General features: G+C 42.6%; 1 protein-coding gene across 3 annotated transcripts in view; it reads right to left on the bottom strand.

Moving 5' to 3' along the window:
- Positions 1-21,196, bottom strand: part of NEDD4L (NEDD4 like E3 ubiquitin protein ligase) — a 352,508-nt gene that overhangs the window by 275,209 nt on the left and 56,103 nt on the right. The window contains exon 1 of one of the 3 annotated variants that reach the window (XM_006268859.4): positions 7,139-7,246. The exons of the other annotated variants lie outside the window; for them this stretch is intronic. The gene's annotated coding sequence lies outside the window, so the exon portion shown is untranslated. Of the gene's footprint in view, positions 1-7,138; positions 7,247-21,196 lie in introns of those variants that run through there. 3 annotated transcript variants of the gene reach the window in all.

Genomic DNA, 21,196 nt, shown 5'->3' on the forward strand with positions numbered 1-21,196 from the left:
GCCCTCACCAGGAGGAGCCGCCGGCCAGGACACCACCAGCCGCCACCAGCCCCTCCCCGGGGGGGGGGGCCTGGTTGGATGCCAGCCCATGCCACAGACACTGGGCGCCGCTTGTCACTGTCACCAACAGGGAGGCCCACGCTGAGCTGCCAACTTTGCCAGCCCCAGACACAAGGTCCCCACCCTGCCCTTGGTCCTGGTCCCTATCCAGCCTGCCTGCACTTCCCAGCCTCTGGATTTCCTTCCCACACTTCACAGCAGGCAGAGAGGCAGGACACAGGTCAAAACTTTATTGAGCAGCCTGCGTGCCCATAGCTAGGTAGGCACAGACCTCTCACACGCCAAGGAAGGCATTGATGCCAATGGCAATGTCCTCCTCAGTAGCAGGGGGCAGGGATATGTAGCACTGCCACAGGTAGCACCCCAGGCAGTGGCAGAGATTGTGGGGCAGGCTGGGCTTGCCTCCAACACTATCATAGCCCTGAACCAAGAGAGCAGGTGTGCCTGGGACACCAAGAGGATCAGCAACAGCAGGGCATAGCAGCTTGTGCACCCCTCAGCCTGCACAAACTGCTTATCACGCACCACCCAGGGCACACACAGCAGGGGCATGCTTGGGGCACAGTGGTTTCCTTGGGAGGAGAGGCGTGGGTAGGCAGCCCCAGGGTGCCTCCCAGGAAAGGTACCCTGCAGGGCAAGCAGGAGCATGCCCAGCCCCTTGCCCCAGTTGTCTGGGACAAGCACACACCCCAAGCCAGGGTGCCATGGGCTGGGTGGCAGCGTAGCTGGACTGCAGGGATAGGGGGTGGAGCGGAGTCCAGAACCATGTGCTGCCACTGCCAGCAACCTGGCCTGTCCTGCTCTGGGAAGGAGATGGAGGAGGCAGGCTGCCTGCGCACAGCAGCCAGTGGGCCGCCAGCCCAGGGGAGTGCATGGGGATGGGGGGCTCGGCCGACAGCTACCTGGGCCCAGCCCTGCCCAGCCAAGCTTACCACAGTCCCTGGGCACCCATGCACAGCCAACCCCCAATCTGAGGGAAGGCAGCGCATGGCCCCTGGTGCAGAGCATCTTATCTCTGACATGCTGCGAACTCTCACTAAAGCCTTCCATCTCTTGCCTCTGCAGAGCAAACATGTGGACGTGGGAGAGAGCCCTGGCAGTAGCAGCCATTTCCACCACAGCCCAGCCCCCTCAGGCAACCCTGCAGCCAGCCCACACCCAGCCACTGTAGCCTCTGGCTCAGCCCCTGCCCTGGGTCTACTGCCACTTGGGCTCAGCCCCACCACTGGCCCTGGACTGGGGCGAGCAGAGGGGGAGCTACCCACCATGGAAGAGCATTGTCCGGTGCCGGCCACAGAGGAGCCCGCCACCCACCGTAGGCGCCGCAGCCCCCAGATTCACAGGGGAAGTGCCCACGGTTGAGGTGCCGGGCTCTGCCCCCTAGGTGCCCCCACCCCACAACCACCCACTCCAGGACTCTCAGACAGAGACTGAGGCTCTTGTAAATAGCTTGATACTGGAGACAGGGTTTTTTATTGGTGGTGGGTGGGGAGGGTGGTGGAAGAGCATTGTGTGTTGGGGAGACAGTGTGTTGAGGGGGAAGGGATGTGAGAGCAATAAAGGTGTTTTTTTTAACCATGTGCATGTTGTGAGAGTGGTGCTGGGGGTGGGTGGGGAGTAGAGAGTATGTAGAAGGTGGGGCAGGCGTGCTGGAGCAGGAAGCGTAGTAGGAGTGAGGTCCTGCAGGCCTCCTGCAGCCAGTGCCCTACCCCGCCACTGGTGGGTGCATGGCTGTCCTGGGGCTGGGGCCACGGGGGCACAAGGCAGGGCTGGAGCAACTTGGGACTAAAGTTAGTCTCGACTCTCACCACCTGCCAAAAACACTTAAATTTAATGTGCATTAAGTGTGCTTAAATATACATGTAGACAAGTCAAGTGCGTAAAGTCCTCTGCTTTGAGAGGGAAGCTAAACTACAACTTTAAAATTTACCTTGAACCTCACCTGTCATGTAAGAGAACCTGCACGCACAGATACAAGCCCATGAAAAGATGCACCATGCTGCATATTCATCAGCCTCGGTGCACCAAAACAGAAAGCTCAGACATGCTGCCCTTTGCCTCCTAGAAGTACAGGCGCTGAGTTAGGGTGCAGTTGTTGGCTTTGGTTAGAGCTTTCATAGAATCGGGCAACAATGCTGGCCAAAACACCCAAACACCTAATTACTAACAAAGCCCAACCTGGGCAATTATGCTGAATTCTCAAAACAATCATAACTTTACTCAACCAGTAAGATATTTCTTTTGATAATGTCCATTGTATACCAGGGGCAAGGTGAACCCTGTACCATGCTGTCATGTATTTGCTTAGACTTTTAAAAAAAATTAATATAAGGTTAAAGATCTGGGTACAGAACAGAGGAACAGAAATAATACAATAGTGGTTATTCAAATCAGTGAGCTATAAGCACTGCAGTCACTGACAAGCACTAAAAGTCCTTTCAAGAAGGAACTGTGAAAACCAAGCTTAGTAGTAGAGCTGGTCAAAAACTTTCAGCTGAAAATGTGTTGTTTTTTTTTTAAATATTAAAACATTTCCACAAAAAATCAGGATGACAGCCCCCAAAGTTGACCAGCAGGAAGGCTTCTATCAATTTCCACACACTTTTTGCAGCAAAAAGGGAAGCACAGTCTTTTTATTTTTATTTTACTTTTTTTTGGAACTACATTATTTATTGTAGTCAACAGATTATTGACCCAATTCACTACCTGGGCACAAGTAAGTATCTTCAATAAAGATGATGTACTGATTAGTGTTGGATGGGAATTCTCAAACAAAATATTTTTTTTCATTGGAAAATGCCCATTTATCAAACTGTGGCAAAGGGTCAGTTTTGACAAATCTCACAATTTGGGTAAGAGTTTTGGGGTTAGAGTTTCAAAATTTTAAAAGTTTCTATTCTGGCATATTTGAAAACAAAAAGAAAATTACAGTTTAAAATTATTTTTTTCTTTCAACATATTGCAAAACAAAATTATGAATGGTCCAAAGCTTTTTTCCAGATTATCCATTTGCAAAAACTGGAGAACAACTTGATCCCAATTGAGAATGGGGGAAGGTCTGAAGTCTTGAAAAAAAATTCCCTACTATCTTGAGGAGTGTTCATGAAAAGTCTTATTCTTGTCTGTTGGATTTTAAACCATAAGAATACCTGTTCAAATATCTCACTTGCAAAACAGCAAAAACTTGTTACAAAGAGGCTCTCTTGTATCACGCTACTTCCCAACCTGTGTTTATGGTTCAAAAAGACAAAGGCCCTGCACAGGATAAGCCGCATGAGCTAAAAGAAAGGTCAAAAGAGATTCTGCTCTGCTACTGCAGTCTGGACTAGCAGCAGCACCCTGCACCACGCTTGGCAGACGTTTGTTTAATATGTTTCTAATAATATTAACATTTAAGCATGAACTATAAGCATGAAGTATAAATATCTGTCAACCAATTCATGTCTTACTCATTCGATCTGATGCAAGAAAGGCAAGTATTTTGCCTCTCCCCACAACTGCTGAGCTGCTTCAAGAACCAGACACTCTGTAAGCCAGATTCAGAGAAAACTTTGTCATTGAAAATATTAGGCAAGCTTGGTACACTGTATCCACCCAAATAAAGGAGTAAAAGTTTACACTTTGTTAAAACTTACAGTTAAGAAAAAGCTCTCTTACAAATAGTTGGGGTGGGGGAGGGAGGAGCCTTGGAGCTTCATCTTAAATCTGGATAGGAAATGTTTTGAGGAATTCAAAGTATCAGAGGAAGAACCTTCTGTTTACGTCTCTACAGATGTAACTAGAAACACATTAGAGAGACAAACTGGTTCAGTTGTACTGAAGGAGCCAGTAAAGGCAGTGGTGCAATTCAATTTTAGCATCAAAGTTCTAAAACCTTGAGGGGAAAACGGGGTTTCTGCTTAATACGTATGTATGCCCCAATGTGTAATGGTGAAAGTAATTAACAGAATTAATTCTCATTGTTTGTCAGCTTGCTTTCATACACTTTCATAAATTTAAAATTTAAAACCCCAGGTTCTTAAGACTAAGACTTAAAACAAAGAATGTGCCATGCCAAGTTTATTCAACAAAACAAACCAGCTAATATTCTCTTTAATTTATAAATCCCATTTCTTCCCAGCCAGCAAATTATTTATTTATTTATTTATTTTTTTAATTTTTGAGAGGTAGAAGTGCAGAGTAGAGCAGAGGAAGAGAGAAAATAACATTAAAGATCAGCCCATCACATCATTCTTCTTGACTGGACATCAAAGACACTTCTCCTGCTTCACGGCCAGGTACAGACATTACACTTTTATCAACATAAGTGATCTGAAGCCAGTTTATACCTGAAACAGAACAGAAGTTCGGCACACACGGACTGGTTTAAAGATGTCAGAACCCAGTCTAAGATCCGCCGCCCTTGCCCCTCCCCCAACCAGCGGGCAAATGTGTCCTGTTCACTACCCATCTAAACTACACCATTAACAGAAAACCACCTAACACAGGGGTTTTCGACCTTTTGTGAGCAGTGTACCCCCGGCGGCCAGTTGAGGGGTGGGAGGTGACATGGCCATGCACAGAGCAGCAACGCAGGGTGGTGGATGGCAACAGCAGCTGTCACGTGCAAGATTTGCTCTCTGCATCTGGCTGGCCTGTCTGGCCCAGAGGCACTGCTGCCCTTGCCCTGCCAGGGCCCTGAGGGGTGGCAGCGCTCTGTCCCTGCCTGCCCACACATACCCCCTGGGACCTTTCATTGTCAGTACAAACCCTGACCTAACAGATTGATAGAGGCAATAGGGGTCTTTGTCTTCAGTTTTCTGACCAGGATTCCTTCCACTTCATTTTATAAGCATATTAGTAAACATAGGAGACTAGGGCATTTGGAAGCTATTGACAGAAACTAAGCAAAGTTGAAGCAGAATAAAACAGAAACAACTTTTCATACTGCCTCCTCCTTCAGGTCAGTAGTTCTACCCATGAAAAGTCAGTCTCAGTTCTCTCTCAGAGATGACAGCTAAGAAAGAAGGTATAGAGGAGAGTGTTACTCTTTTCTCTCAGTTCAAGCACTAGTATAATTAAGATGCAAGTTAGATTTGTCCTTACTGAAAGATCTGCTTTGTGTTATTTTTGAAGCAAAGGTAAGTTTATGATCATATTAAAACTGTCCACATGAATATTTTAGAGGCAAGCAAACAATGTTAGTCTTTAGAGGGTTGCAATTTTTAAAATAAGAAAGTATGCTTATAAAGACTAGATATTCTAATTAAAAAAGTAATGGCCTTTTGGAAAGAAAAAAAAAAGATATTTTTATCATATTTTAAGATTATGAACTTTCAATACTTTTAAAGAGAGAATGCACACACACTCTGCCATCTCCTCATAAGCTGTCATCATCCATTGACTTGAATATTTTTCATGGACCTTCTGTTCCTTTTGTTAAAAACGGATGGACATTGTTGAGTGATGTTTTTCAGTCACGTTTAATAAATGTTCTATTTACTATAAATATAGACTGAAGATGTTTCTCTATTTCAAGAGATAATTCACTCGATTTTACGTAAGTGACATTTAAACATGTTTTAAACAGAAGGCAGAGACCTACGTTCTAGGAATTTCTGAATAAATACCAATGCCACAACTCTCCCATTTCTGGACTTCCTGACCAGGCTCTCTTGTTTTTCCCCACCACTTCCTCCCAAAACCTGTCACTAGTTGCAGCAAACAGACATAACAATACCTCTACACAATGCCTGTGAATGCTGTAATTACTTAGACGACTCACAGTAGAAATGACTGAATAATTTTTAAATGGCATTTAAAGAAAACAGAATAAGCTACTAGCCAAAACATGAAAATATTCCAACAAATCTACAACAATTGTATTAAAAACATATGCTCCTCTTTCATCTTGTCCAATTCTACCTGAATGTAAAGGAAATTGTTCCCTCCATAATATTTATGAAATTTGAGTGTAGAGGTTCAGTACAATGGGTATCAACTAATCACACATAAATCTAGATAGGAAAGTAAAAGAAATTAAAAGATAGGCTTCTTTCCATCAAAACAGCAAAGATCTAGAACAGCCTTTCAATTGGAGTGGTGGCAGAAAAAAACAAATGCTTTTAAGACAGTGCGTCATTAGTCAAGGAAAGGGACTTTGTGACGTGGTTGCCCAAGAAAGCAAAGAACTAACTGAACTCAATGACCCAGTAGGTCCCTTCCAGTCTATGGCCCTAAGGCAGGAAGGGGAGTCACAAAAAAGACATCTTAAAATAGTGCTTAGCTCTGTTGCAACTGTGTTGAAGGAAACAATACTTTCCATTCTAAAAATGCAGAAAAATAAGAAAGCAATAAACTTGTAAGGTAATTACCTTTCTTCTACTAGACAGCAATTTTCATTTACATTAAACTCAAGGAAGTTGACCTTACTGCTACTATAATCAAAAAAGTCCCCACTGAGCAGTATGAAAACCTTATGTTTTGAGGATTAGGCAAATTTTCAAACTGAGCTCTTCGCTTTCTTTCCATCTCCACCCCCCCGCCCCAACACTCAAAGATAGCCGTGCCTCTTACCACCAAACATATCTGTTCATCATTTCTATAATTGCACAATTTGCATATATACATACACATACATAAACAAATACATATACACTATGTAATTGAAATGTTTAATAGCACTTCAATTATATTAACTCTCAGATGATCAATAACATCAGTGTCATTAACAAGAAAAGGGATTTCAGTGGTTTACCTACATAAGCAGAACTGCATCTAAAAAGGGCTATCATAGGGATAACTACTATCCAAGGTTGCTGCTGCTATTGCAAACAAAACTTCTGGGAAAGGAAGGATGTTAAACCTCATGCTTTAGGTCCTTTGTTGATCTCTATTAGAAACCAAGTGAAACCTAATATTGGGTAGATTATCCTACACCTCTCTTGTACAACCCTTACATCTTCTGAAACATCTGGCATCAGCTACCATCAGAGAGTAGATCTTCAACAAGATGGAGCCCAGACCGGATCCAGGATGAGAATTCCAGTGTTCCTATCCATTCAGCTCAATTTAAGGTAAATAACAAAAAAGATCTCACCTCAGTGCTGTCTCTTTTTAATTCAGGGACACAAGGAAATCCCACTACACAAAGGAATTTTCTAACCTCCTTGCTTGTACAGTGCTGTGAAGCCTGTGGAAGGGTATCCTTAAAATGCAAGCCAGTGCCACTCCTCAACCAGTTTAAGAGTTGCAGTTGAGCAACCAAAGCCACTCCCTTGCATAGTACCGGATGTGCTACCTCCACAGCACGCTAAAACTGGACATGGTCTGGAATGAGACCTGGCAGGGAACTTGTACCTTCTGCACAGCAATGTTAAAGTAACGACATTAGTAACCTATGGAACAGATCTCAAAATTAAAATTGTACATCCTATAAACTATTTCAACTAAACAAAGAGGTCTTATGTATTCTTTGCTATAATTACATATTGTTAGAACACATGTACAAAAGATTTAAAATGTTAATATGATTGTGTCGTTTCATGATTGAATCTTCAGTTCTCAGAAGTATTTTGTATTCGGCCACACTTAAATGCAGCCCAGCCGTCCCACTTGTAAAATTCAGAGGTCAGAGTGTTAAGTGCTGGTTAGGTATTAAAGTTGAGTTTCACTGCTGTGCAAGTTCACATGTAGTCTTGCTTTAACTAATGATTAACACAAAGTTTGTGCTCCTCAAGCCCTTAAAAGTGACAAGTTATATATTTTGCTTCGTTGCTGAAAAATAACCTTTTAATAGATTGCCTAACATTTTTTTTGCTTTAATAATTCATGTTGCCATTTACATAGGACATGCATGACTACGTTTGTGCCAACCCAACAAATTGCTCCCTGTTTCAGTGTTTGCTTCAGGACCTTTCAAAATTTCAGGCAAAAGGACAGCACCTTTTAATTGTTCTCATTGTATCAAATGAACATACTTCCAATAGCTGGCCAAGTCAGCCAAAGTTTTAGGGCAAAGTTAAGAAGGGAAAAGAGGGGAAAATAATATCCCATGCATTTTCCTGTTTGGTGCAGCGGAGCTGGGGCGCGCTTGACCAGGTGAATAGGATGAAGCTGCAGGCGGGCAGGGAGAGATGTATGGGATTTGACAGGAGGGTGGGGCCTGAAGCAGGGATCATGGGGCAGTGATAACACGAGGCCAGAGCCCAGGGCAGAGTCATGATCCACTGCCTGCGTGTCCCTGCAACAGACACCGGTTCCACTTGCAGGGGTATGTCAGGAGCCAAATCACAGGTCTGCCCTGGACTCCAGTCCTGCACTGTCACTGCCCGTCCCACTTCCGCTCCCAGGTGCCACTCCCTGCTGCATCCCATCCACCCAGCTGAACACACTCTGCTTGTGTGGGTCCCAAGCAGACCCTGGGGCTAGGATCACACAGAACTTGGCCCTGGGGCGGAGCCACTTGGGGAGTTTTGGAGCTGTTTGGGCTGGGGGCGGGGGGGGGAGGGAGCTGACAACTCAAGAACATTTTAAGTGATTTAGATAAGACAGCCATTGCACTTAAACATTAAAAGAAATCCTTTCAGTAGTGATAAAACATGAATTTACCTGAAATGAACTAATAAACCTATGAATTTTTTTGTATTAAAACTATGCATTAAAAGATAAATGATCACAACATTCTGCCACTTAAATTACAGAAGGGTATAGTTGGATTTCTTTTTTCTGTGCGCGCCCTCCTGGAGAGGAGTCTCATTACGAAATCGTGCAGTTTAAAAGAAAGCTTTCCATTAGGAAGAGGAGGTGCTCAGACAGAATGCTATTTTGTTTTTCAGCAGTTCAGAGAGGACATTTCTTCACTAACTCCACTTCTGATATAATAAAATTAGACCGTAACGGTAAAGACAAAAGGTTCACAAATTCACTCTGGACCTTTAAACAGTTAATGAAAGCCAAACAACTTACCAAGTAATGTGCAGTTTCTTCAGTATCAGATGTTTTATATTAAGGGTCAAGTTTTCTAAAGGGTAAGAAGTGAAGCAGCCAGAAAACTCATAAGCGTCCCTAAGCTGTAACAATCAGTATGCGGAAGTTAAGACTTGAGTGAAACAATAAATTCCTATTGCCAAGGTAACCAGGTGAAAGGACAATTCTAATATTTCATTTGAAGAAAGCTTAATGTGCACCCCACCATTTTTGTTTGTTTGTTTTTATAAAAGGCACTACCGATTTTAAACCAAGATAGAGGTAAATGAAGTAAATTTCCACTGAAAGGAACAAATGAAGCCACACAACTCTGGAAAGTTACCCGTGCCAAGTCTTTATGAGCACAACTCTCCCTTTCATACAAAGCAGGTCTTCCTCATTTGAGGTAGTACCAGAGAGTAAAGTGTTACAAAGCAAAAAATACATAAACCTGTAATTTACTAGATGTTTAAACACGTTATGTTATTTTGAAGGAAAACGTTACCCCTACAGAAGTGAAATGTCCATCCCATTACAGGCCGTTATTTCACTTCAGTGCAAGTTATCATTTGCAGCTGTGGAAGCAAATGAAATAGCTTTTTATGTATTAAAAAACAGTTGCATGAATACAACTAAAATATTTTATGGCCATATAAATAGAACATGCAGAGAAAATGCCACATTTCTTTGGCAGAAAAAAAAAGCTGCAATGGCAAGATGCTAAACCTTGAACTGAGGCTAATTCATCTTAACCCAGGAAATTTTGCCCTTTTCTAGGTCATTTCTTCCCAAGGCAGATGTTTACTTGCTTACACTTGTCTTGAAGCACTTACATTCACGCCTTTGCTTTGAGGTTCCCTTTCTATGGGCAACTGCGTGTGTAGCTATGGCTTCAGCTTAGCCATGCACAGCACTCCAAGACTTTCAGTCGAACATGCAAACATAAAATTAGCACTTTTAAGAGTCCAAATGTGCAGTTATACTGTTTGTTCTGCCTTGGTGAACTAATTCAATCTGTGTTTTAGCCAAGTCTAGAGGCAGGGATAAAAATAACAAATTGTACTGTGCCAAAAACTTTCCAACACTATGTAAATTTAAGATTGCATTTTGCCCATACAGATTATACAGCAAACAGAACAAAGAGAGGTAAGAATGCATACCATTTCAGGTAGACAAGGTTCTTTGGGTGAATCTGATATCTTTTATTATACCAACTTAAATAGTTGGAAAAAAAAAATTAAGCAAGCTATCGGGTTTAAAAACCTTTTGTCAGGCTGAGGAAGCTTCTGCAGTTGGTGTGTGCTCTTCCTGGATGGAATGAAAAGTAAAGAAGTAAGGATTTACATCTTTACTGACTGTCTATCTTGCATGCATACCAGCCCAGCCTCTGGTTTCTTTACTTTTCATTCCATCCAGGAAGAGCACACACCGACTGCTGAAATTTTCTCAGCCTGACGAAGGGTTTGGAAACCCAAAAGCTTGCTTTAAGTAGCTGGAAAAAAGTTTTTAGTTGGTCTAATAAAAGATATCAGATTCACCCAAAGAACCTTGCCTATGTCCTGAGACCAGCACGGCCACAACCTACACCCCTGTACCATTTCAGGTAACACAATTCTATCCATGCACATGGATACTACCGTTAGTACAAGATGAGCACATGAAGGGATTGACTGCTCATTCCACAGTAGTATCAAATTGGCCCAATCATATTTGAGATACTGCTGTGCTGTCCTACATACATAAATTAGTCACCCAAACAAAAAATTCAGAATGAGTTGTATGCGCCTCAAGGAGCTCATAGCATACAGATAAAAACACAAGCCATGGGCACCTGTCTTCCACCTATAGCTTCCTAAGTGCATGAAAGAATAAGCATGGCTCCACTGAAGGATGGGTTTGAGCACCCTACAGAAATGGTTTGCTAGCTCACTGCTTAACAAATTTCCAACAGTTCAGAACACAGGCCTAAAGGCATTCCTTTTTTTCAGTGTAAATCTTCATATCCATTTAAATAAGGAACAGCTAATACAAACCAAAGCAGATAAACAAGGGGGGAAAAGGGGAGTCAGCCAACATCTTTGAGACCTGTAAAGCTCAGTTGCCGCTTTTCATTACCACTCCACAAGAAATAGGAGGAAGTAGATAGATGTCTTCCTTTTGTAGAATGGGGAGAGAAAAGGCATATCATCTGCCATCCAATCTGGACAGTTTAATTTATACAGCAATGCCTTTGAGGCTGGGTAGTTCTCAAATATTTTACTGGAATTGAGAATAGCTTTAAGTGTAAACTTGCAGTACAATTCCCGTGGTGACTTAATATTTCAGGAAACCAAAGTACAAAACCTGATATAGTTGCATAGTGAACTAATAAGCAGCATTTCGGCAGTCAGACAATAAAAATCAGAAAAAAAAACATTGCAGAGATGAAGGTTAGAATCTCATCAGAGACCGAGCAGAGGAAATTGAACTAAGATAGCTGAAACACCAGGGTGCAAGAGCCATTTAACTGGGGAGAAAAAGAAATTAAAATCCCATTATCAGTATCAACAGCAGCAATTTGGCAATCTGGCTCAATGTACTTTTTGTTTTACATGATGGATAAGTCTTCCCCTAAAAGACAAATACTTAAAAAGGGAATAGAATAGTAGGGATTTTAATGGAAAATGCTAAACAGGTACTATACAAGGTTTAAGCTTTTTGCCTAGCAGAGGTCTCAGAACCAAATGAATTTGCTGAGAAAGTTCTCTTCAAATACATATAACTTGAATTTTTTTTCATTGTATTTAACCACATCCCCCCAAATCATGAAGGCCCCAGCAGGCTGGCAGCACTGCAGATTTATTCAAAGGTTCATAGATTGTAAGGGGCTGGAAGGGACTTCACAAGGTCATTGGGGCAGGAAAGACAACTGGGGTCTGGTGAAAGAAAGAAGAAAAAAAGATCCTAACTAGGTATAAGTTTAGGCAAGATATCCCGTTGTCTAGGCTATGGGTCAGTTTCAAAGCCGTTATCACCTTAAAAGAATAAGAACAACTTTGTGGGTCTACTGAATCTATATTAGGTGGGAGATTTTCTCCACTGCAAAACTGAATGACTTGTGACAAGTCGCAGTTCACCAAAACGCTAAACTAAATACCTTGCTTCTTATTAAAATGCACTAAGTTAGGAGCACATGCCTTTAAAAAGGCAGGGACCTGCAAGAATTGAGATGGCTGTATGAAACTTAACATTTTCACTTCTAAAGTAAAGCCATTTTGATCTGGAAAAGTTTCTAAATCTGAGAGGCCCATTAAGCTTTTGTACTACACATTCAGTTGCATTACATCTTATAAATCAACATACAGTGCATCAGAACCATCATTTGAATTAAACGAACATACACCAACTAGAACTAAAATAGCACTACTTGAAGGACTTCAGGATCTTATTCTTATATTAATAAAATTAGTTAACGGTAATACGCATTAATGGTAGCTGCTTGTTAACTCTTCAAAAACAATAACCTATTGTTTTCACGTTAAATTTAAGTTAGCAATTTCTGAAAAGTAAGATGCACCAATTAGTTACATGCTTATCAGTAAGGTTTTCAAAAGAGTTTGGGGAAAAACAGTCCTACATCTGAAGAACGAAGCAGTAAGCAAGTAGACTAGTGTACTGTTTTCTCACCCATAAAACTTGAAGTGTTTTAAAAGAAGAACACTATCATCCCCATTTTACAGCTGGGCAAAAGAAGACAGACAAAAATAAAGTGGCTTGCCCTAGAACATGTAGTAGGGCAATGACACAGCCAAGACTTGAACTTGGCTCTCAAGTACTCTGTCCATTACACTGAAGAGGATGATTCAGTATTTCTATAGGGCCTTGGCCTTGCCTTTAAAGACCCTTCCTTATAAGTTTATGCTTACAAAATATTTCTGTGTTGCATTTTAGAACAGTGACATCACAAGTGACCCTTTTTACATGGTCTGCTAGATCTCATGCAGCCACATCCAACCCAAGCCAATTCAGGAACTATATCAAACTAGGTCAATCTGCAGTCTCTAGAAGCACTGAAAGAGCAGAGAGAAGCATTCTACCTTAACGGATTGTTTCACTTCAGTGAAAGAGTCATTTTTCTGACTTAACACTAGATATTTTTACATCAACTGCTAAAGGAATTTATTGTCTTGGCTTCACTGGTTTACCTTTTGCACTCCTTATATCACTGCGTAAAATGAGGTTTTTTTTTGTTTGTTTTTTTTTTAACAAGGTGACATCAGTATGTCTTCTCTTGATGTCTAACAGAAGTATGGTGTTGGTGATCATTAACAGGAAACAACTGAGGCCTGGCTTCTCTATATGTTCTGGTTTGTGGGTTCAAAATATAAATACACGTACATCCACCCACTTGATTAGCATTTAAAATTAAACAGGTAAATAAATGTATAACGATTCATACCAGCAAGGCAAATTGGGGGCAAAAAGGATGCCCTTCAGAACATTTTCCTTTGCCATCATGCTTGCAACAAAAAAGCATCAATAACTTCCTCAGCACTGGCCAACCTGGCCCCATCAGTTCCTTTAGCACTTTTCTAATGCACACAAATTCATTTGCTGTTAAGGCAGACAAAAAGGGTATTTGGCAGCACATGGAAACTTGATCATAAGTGACTGCTTTCTGCCACAAAGAGTTTATAATTTAGATTCATCGGACCAGCCAGCAGAAGCCTTTAATCTGATACAGCAGCAAAGAGTTTCACTTATCCTATGAAATTTAGCAAAAGGAGTGCTTAGCTTTCATTATGAAAAATTGTGCAAGTTGCCATCAGTGCCTTTGTTTGTTTTTTTAATGTGTGCAGTCTTATACAATTTAAATGGACAGACTTCAGAAACAGTGAAAAATATTTGATCCTGCCACAAAAGAAAAGGTATTATGAGTATTTAAAATGTGACCATCTCAAAAAGAATAAATCCAAAGGCCACTCTACCATTTCTTTCCCTAGACAACATGGGAACACCAGTTAATCTCTCCAATAAAAAAAGCAAACAAATTTTAAACCCTTGTGGTTACAAAAATAATCCACCAAATGTGAACTATTATAAGCAACTGACAAGCACCGTCCCCAGTCTGATTATCATTCCCCCCCGCCCATATCTCAGCTGCTGCTCAAAACGCAAAATAAAATATGGGTAGGTTCATTTCTGCTGTTCAAAGCCCAGAGGGAAGCAGTAAAACTGACAACCATCATGAATTCTCACTGGTGCTTCCTGAGACAGCCCTGGACAGAGGCCAGGCCCAGGCCTTATTCATCAGGGATAACAATCAAGTCTCTACTGCTAACCCAAGGCTGTGAAGAAACAGATCTAGTCTCTCCCAGCAATGGGAGTGGGGTAGCAATTTCAAGCATATTAGCCAGGGAAAGGACATGGAAGGCCCAGGTCCAAGGATTCTGCCAACAGCAGAAGGTTGTCTAGCTAGACTTTTCATTAAGATATTGCAGCAAGGTGCCCCAGAAAAAAGCCATTAAATTTTAAAAACACCTCTCTTCTTTAATCTACCTCTTCTTTCCCATTAGTAGTCGGGATCTAAAATATTATCAAATGTCCTTCTTTGCACTGAATGTCCCGAAAATTCTTTTCATACTTGAAAGACCCAGTAACAAGTTTCATAGAAGAAACATTATGAATTTGACACCTACGACAACAACAACCCAAAAGCAGGGTCCAATTACTGTATTTCCTCAAACCTAAGATGAGTGGTTGTCGTCCATCCCCTGCCCCTCCCCTTTTGCATGGAAAGAGAAAAAATGCTTGTCTTAAATTTGAGTACTAGCCTGGCATGCAGCTGCTATGGCTCCCCCAGGGGACTGGGAAGAGTGCATGGAAGGGGATGAGTAATGTGTGGGGAGGGGTATGTGGGGAAAGGGATGAATAGAGCAGGCAGGAACGCTCTCCCAGGAGAAACTGAGTATACAGATGTTCAGCATTTTTCTCCCAGAGCAAAAATGGCCACTCCAAGAGAAAAATAACCCAGGGAATATTATGATTAAAATCAGTCTCAGGAGACTCTCTCTTGGGAGAGCAAATTCTGTATGTGTTCCCTTCTGAGAGAAGCCACAGCACAGTCGTCCAGCATCCCAGGGTGCTTTGTCCCCTCCCTCACCAGAAAGGTACTGTATCATTCAGGCTGAACTACTACAGCCATGCAGAGAGCAGAACATGCCTCCTTCACAATCCCCACATTGTGCTGCAGCGAAACACAGGCTGACCTGAAGCAATCTGGATCAGCCAATCAGGACTGCCCTGTGTACTGCTGCCATCTGTCTCCAGAAAGACTGAAGAAACCTGCAGAGCACTTTGATGTGTGCACACAGCGGCCCTCCCCCAGCTGTGCAGCATAGTCCTGCAAGCTCTGATCTTCAGGGGCTCAGCATTCAAATGTTTGTTCAAATATGTCCAGATAAGTTTTTCCAATAGGAAAACAAACCCGAGAGAATTATCCCAAATCAGTTGTACATGTATAAGCAGCTTATGTATTAGCTGCTTTCCAACTGTATAAAAAAGTCTTTACTGAGCCAACCATTGCTAAATGCTCCTCAGGTCCATAAAGATAAAACAAGTACCTTCTACATGTGAACTAGCACGTTTGGAGAACGGAGTCATCCCAAGTTACCTCTCTAAATGAAGAGAAAGGAACTGATCTGAAAGTAGTTTACACTCCTGAATTAATCCATCCCACCACCTAACAAGCATCCTCTGTCACATCTGGTTCCAACTGTATTAAAAATAACAAATAATCATCTACCATGAGAGAGGCTATTTATTGCAGACCCAAAACAGGCATATACAGCAAGATTTCCTCCACCTCACAGATCAAGATCTGATTTTGAGGCCAAACTTTGCCTCAAGTTACATTCATTTCACACCATTAAGACCAGGGTTACAAAGGTTTAACTGAGGGCAAAGTCTAGCCTGCAGAATCATTATTACTGGCAACAGTGTATGAGTCAGAAAAAGGAGTCTGATTCCAGGATGGATTTGCTACAGTGACAGTTTAAAAACAAAACAAGATACACATACAAAGAGTTTAATATACAGGAAATCCCCAAAAATGAGTTTCATAGTTGCATGTACAATTCCTCCTATCCTTTAGTCACAGCCTTTTTTAAAAAAAAGAATAATAGAAGAGCCTTTTTTTTTTAGTTCACCCTATTCCCTATTAAGGGCTTCTTCAGGCATATCTGGCACGTAGACAAAGTAGAATTGTATATGACAGTAAAATAAAGTAACCTATACAAGTGGATTTCCTAAACAGTCTTTAGACATCACTTAATATAGCGGCTTTCTGGAGGCCTTTCAGCAAGGGCTACCATTTTATAGACATTTCCCCAAAGCCATCAAATGTAATAACCATTGAGATGAAGACAAATCAGCAACTGAATGCCTTTGAATGCAGTGTTCAGTGTTAGAAATCTTATATTTTGCTTACGAACGTTTTACCCCAAAAGGGTGTGAACACCAAAACATATTTAAAAAGTTCTAAAGAAGGGGGGGGGGGGGGCAATCTTTTCTATAATGCTGGAGCTGTTTCCTAATTTATAGATCCAGCAGCTACCGTCCCAATTCTGAAAAGATTTATATAGTCTGGATAAACTTGTGAAAGTCAACAACATTATTCAGAAATGGAAGTAAAAATTTAAGTCTTTGCAAAACCAAGCAAAGACCATCTTTTTTTTTTTTTTTTTTTAAACAAAGATTCTGAAAATAAAAATAACTATTCTTCTGTAATTGATTTGGTGTTACAGGAACAAAAAACATCCATTACTGTTCTGAACCATTTCCCTAAAGCGACTTTGATGTCATGCAATGGCTCTACCTTCGCACACAAGAATTTTAAATTTTCTTTGACTTTGAGTGCAAAGGTGGAAGTTTCTTGTTTATGGAAAGAGAGGCTATATAAACACATTAATTGATTCACAATTATCTGCACATTTGAACAAGCATCAAATCTTCATCTCCATATATTTTACATGAGTTACATTTTAAATTATTCCCAGCACTATCCCCAGTCTTAACTGGACCATTAGAACCAGTCTTATATAAAGTTAGATAAACAAAAAAAGCTAAATTAATTTGGATGGCAGAAGTCCAGTTATAAAAAGACGAGGTTCTTTTCTGCTGGCCTGTTTCAGAAATGCAACACTAAAATGCTTATGGAACACATCACCATCATTTTGTTAGCTATATAACGTTATGTTCATATTGGTTATTTCTAAAGAGCTCGTTATGCTATATTCTATTGCTCATGAGAAGCAGGCTTCCAATCTCTAGGCAATAATAAACGATGTTAAGAAAAAGGAACTTCTTCATATCTTAAAATATGGTTACTAAAACAAAGCCGCAGCTGGTATTCTTTTCTGATAATAAAATTACAACTGACACCAGATTAAACCCCAACCTTCTAATCAATATGCAGTACGAATGTAAACTGCATACTGCATCATAGCCCACTCCCCTCCAAAATACAAGAAAAGCTTCAGTCTTTGCCTCTGTCTCTGATCTCTTACATTTCTGCTTAGGGACTTAAAAACTTGTCCATGATTTCCTAAACCAGGGCTGTCCAGCTGGGGGTCTAGGGGCTGCAGGCTGCCCATGAGCAATTAAAGTGCAGCCCCTGGGCTCCTGCTCAACTGCCACTCTCCCTACGGCTCTTGAAGCAACAGCAGCCAGGGGCTCTGGCCTTCCTCTCCCTTCCCCAGCTGCAGCTTCCTGCCTTCACACCAGGGGGTGCAGCGTGGCACAGGGCACACCAGATAGCGAGTCTAGGGCCAAATGCATGCATAGTGCAGCAGAGTTAGGGATGCCCACATGGGTGTTCGGTGCAGTGGGGGCCCACTGCTTGCCCTTGTGTGGCCCCCCACATGCTTGGAAGTTGCACATCGCTGTCCTAAACCATTTCCATGATGGAACAGTACAACAACAACATCTTTTTAATACGTTCCTTAAATAAAATAAGGACAATCCTTCTAAGATGAAAGAAAAATGTATTTTTCATAATCTTCACAGATTCCAGTTTCAAAACTAGTGATTTTACTTGAAATCTTCAAAGAAAAATTTTACAACAGAATTTAAGTTAGAGTCACCTTGACTTCTGTGAAGACAGTTCTGTTGTGACAACCGAATCCCTCTGCTGAACAAGAACACAACAAGAAATCAGTTTTGTATATACTGTGCATATCCAGCCTACTTATATTCTAGCGAGAACGTTACCAGTACATGAGAAATTTAGCTCTGCTCATAGCTTTATCTTTATTTGAAGCAATATGGTATATAAAGCATGTACATTGAATAGAGTGTTTAGAGATCTAAACCAAAGCATAATTGAAAGCAAACTGGACAAGAGCTGTTGCCTGCATTTGTAGTGTATGGCAAACACTGACCTCTTCTGGATGAAGTCAAGAGTGTTTCCTTTGCATGGCAATTCCCTTTTGCTGACCTTCCTGTTTGGCAAGTGGTTCTGTGTCAAGCAATTTTTCACAAATAAGCAGCTGAGCAACTCTGAATTTCTGCAAGAGAGAGGTGCCCCAGCCTACCACTGTACAAACTACTGCTCTGGACTACTGTGCAGTTTTTGATTAGTGAAGAGCTGTCATTGCAGACTACATTTGTTTTATTTATGCAACCATTTCATACGTCAGTCTATCATTTATATTTATATATAGTCACCGGTGTCTGCTAGGTTGGGATAATTAGGAATCCCCACTGGTTTGACAAAGCCAGCTCCATTTTTCAATGGGAATCTCCTTTAGTTTGAAAAGCCAGAAGGTATAATGCCTCTGTATTAAATGATGTTCATATCAACCCTTTACGTTAAGGTTCTTTGGGGAAGGTGAAAGGAAGGGGGAGGGGAGTTAGAACAAATATATGTTTGCCCAGCCCTACTGCCCTTCCAGAACATGACTGAACTCCATACTTAGCCCAGTTTTTGTGAACAAACTAATGGCCTATGAGATAGTTAAAGGTCTGGTATATCCACAGCTATACACAGCTAGGCAGTTTTGAACCCCCAGACTACATCTAAGGGAGGGCAGAGAGAGGGGAGAGCGAGTAGTTTTTAATTTCCAGGTGGTAAGTTTGCCACAGAATAGCCCCTTCCCCCTCAGCACCGACATCACATCCGTGCTTGCATACACGGAGTAAGCACTGCCCCCTTATCACTCTCTTGAAGCTTCCAAATTCCTTTCTTGGTAGAGCTGTACCCCACACCCATCATCCGTCCCCTCCTGCTTGATCCTGCACCAGGCACCGGGACCAATTTAGTAAGTCAAAGATCAGGACTGGAAGCAATTACCAGAATGGGCCATTGTTTGTCACGTTGTACTGATCCGAGTTCTTGTGTTCATCTGCAGGCACTAGCAGTTCAACTGCTGGTCATTGCATTACTATTTTGGAATGACTTCCTACACAAAACAAAACAGTGTAGCCCAGGTACACCCAAGGGTGTGCCCTGATCCCAATCACAAGGGAGAGGTGAGGGTGCTGTGGGAGGGGTCACCACCACTGACTCATGGTTCCCTCCTACCTCTATGCAGTTAGACTCAAGACAGGATCTTAACTATTTACAGTATTTATTAACATATCACATACATAAATATAAAACTAAATATTACATACATATATTTACACAAAGGACATTAACCAATAACCAAGGTCAAACCCTAAATAAAACCGTGGGAAAAAAAAATCACTCCCAACCACAACCCCCAGGGAAAATGATGTATATCCACAATAAACCCACAGCTTCCCCAACCCCAGTAGGGAACCTACACTCAATACATGCAAAATGTAACAGTGGAAATGTGATTTCACCCCTGCAGAGGAACAGTTCCCTCTTTCTTTAATGCAGAATGATAGGCATCAAATGTGCCCCTACCCATTTAGGGGACCTAACGTTCAAGAAAAACCAACAGGGTGTTTTTCAGAAATTACTCTGCCCTATGATAGCACTATTACCCATTACAAATAAACAGTTTCAGCAGCATCACACAATACATCACAATACACCATCTCAATATAATGAGCAATAATAAACCATCTTAATAACATCTACTCCTTAACATAGCCCATGACATAGTCCTCCTTCCAATGGGGTCCTTGGCGGGGCAGTGCCCTGGAAGCACCAGAGGCCCCGTCCCCTTAGGGCCTTGACTGGGGGAAGGACTGTACACCCAGCCCTTTCTCTGGGCCTGCCCATCCCAAATGTCTTTCCCCCCCATGAGACCCAAGGGCCCAGTGACTCACGCTCCCTTGGATGGCAGTGGTCAAGGCATAGCTCTTTGGGGTCTCCTCTGCGCCGCCACTGAAGCGCCCCTCCAGGCCTTCCCCACGCCGCTGGGCTCCTCCCCACCCTGTGTCCCGCTCTGGGCACGGAGGGCTCAGCTCCTCTCAGCTGGGGTGCCGCCGCTGCTGGCTCCTGGGTGCTGGGCCTCACACTGTAGCAGTGCTATTTCCCCTTGCCGTGGGATTTTTTAGCACAGGCCAGGCCCTTCAGGCTCCAGCCGCCCAACCTCACGCCAAGTGGCTAACCCAAACAGCCTCCGCTGCTCCCTGGCTCAGCTCCCTTGTGCGCCACCCTGCACACTGTGAGACCCAGACGCTTACCAGGAGATGGGGCCTGAGTCGCCTCACTGCAGCTCCCAAGGCCCTTGCCCCACATGCCGCCCTGCGCACCGTGTGGCCCGCTGGCCCTCTGGGGTTGCAGGCTCGAGCTGCCGTTTGAGGCTCCCAGAGCCGGAGCTCCGCACACCAAAACGCGTACCATGTTGAGCTCAATGGTCTCACACCCTCCCAGGGATCTTCAGGAGCTCGGGGCTATTCTGTACTGAGGCAGCTCATCCCCAGCTTTTATCGCTCTGATCTTCCACCTTCAGCTCCCCTCTTGCATGTCTCCTCGTGCTGGGCACGCTGCTCTTTATAGACTCCTCAAGGCTCCGCCCCCAAAGTCTTCCGGACCCGACAGGGTTGCAGTCTTCTATTACGTCCGTGGAGCTCCTCTCCCCCGCCCCACAGGAAAAGGGTGTGGCTTCACTACTTTGGCTGCCTCCTGATTGGTGGAAGGGCTCTGCCAATCAAAACAGCAGAATCCCAAGTCTGGAACTCAACCCAAGCTCCAAAATGTAAGCCTGCTACAACAGTTTTCATGCAAGTTTGA

Source organism: Alligator mississippiensis, chromosome 3 (assembly GCF_030867095.1).
Source record: "Alligator mississippiensis isolate rAllMis1 chromosome 3, rAllMis1, whole genome shotgun sequence".
In the NCBI taxonomy this organism is placed as follows: domain Eukaryota; kingdom Metazoa; phylum Chordata; order Crocodylia; family Alligatoridae; genus Alligator; species Alligator mississippiensis.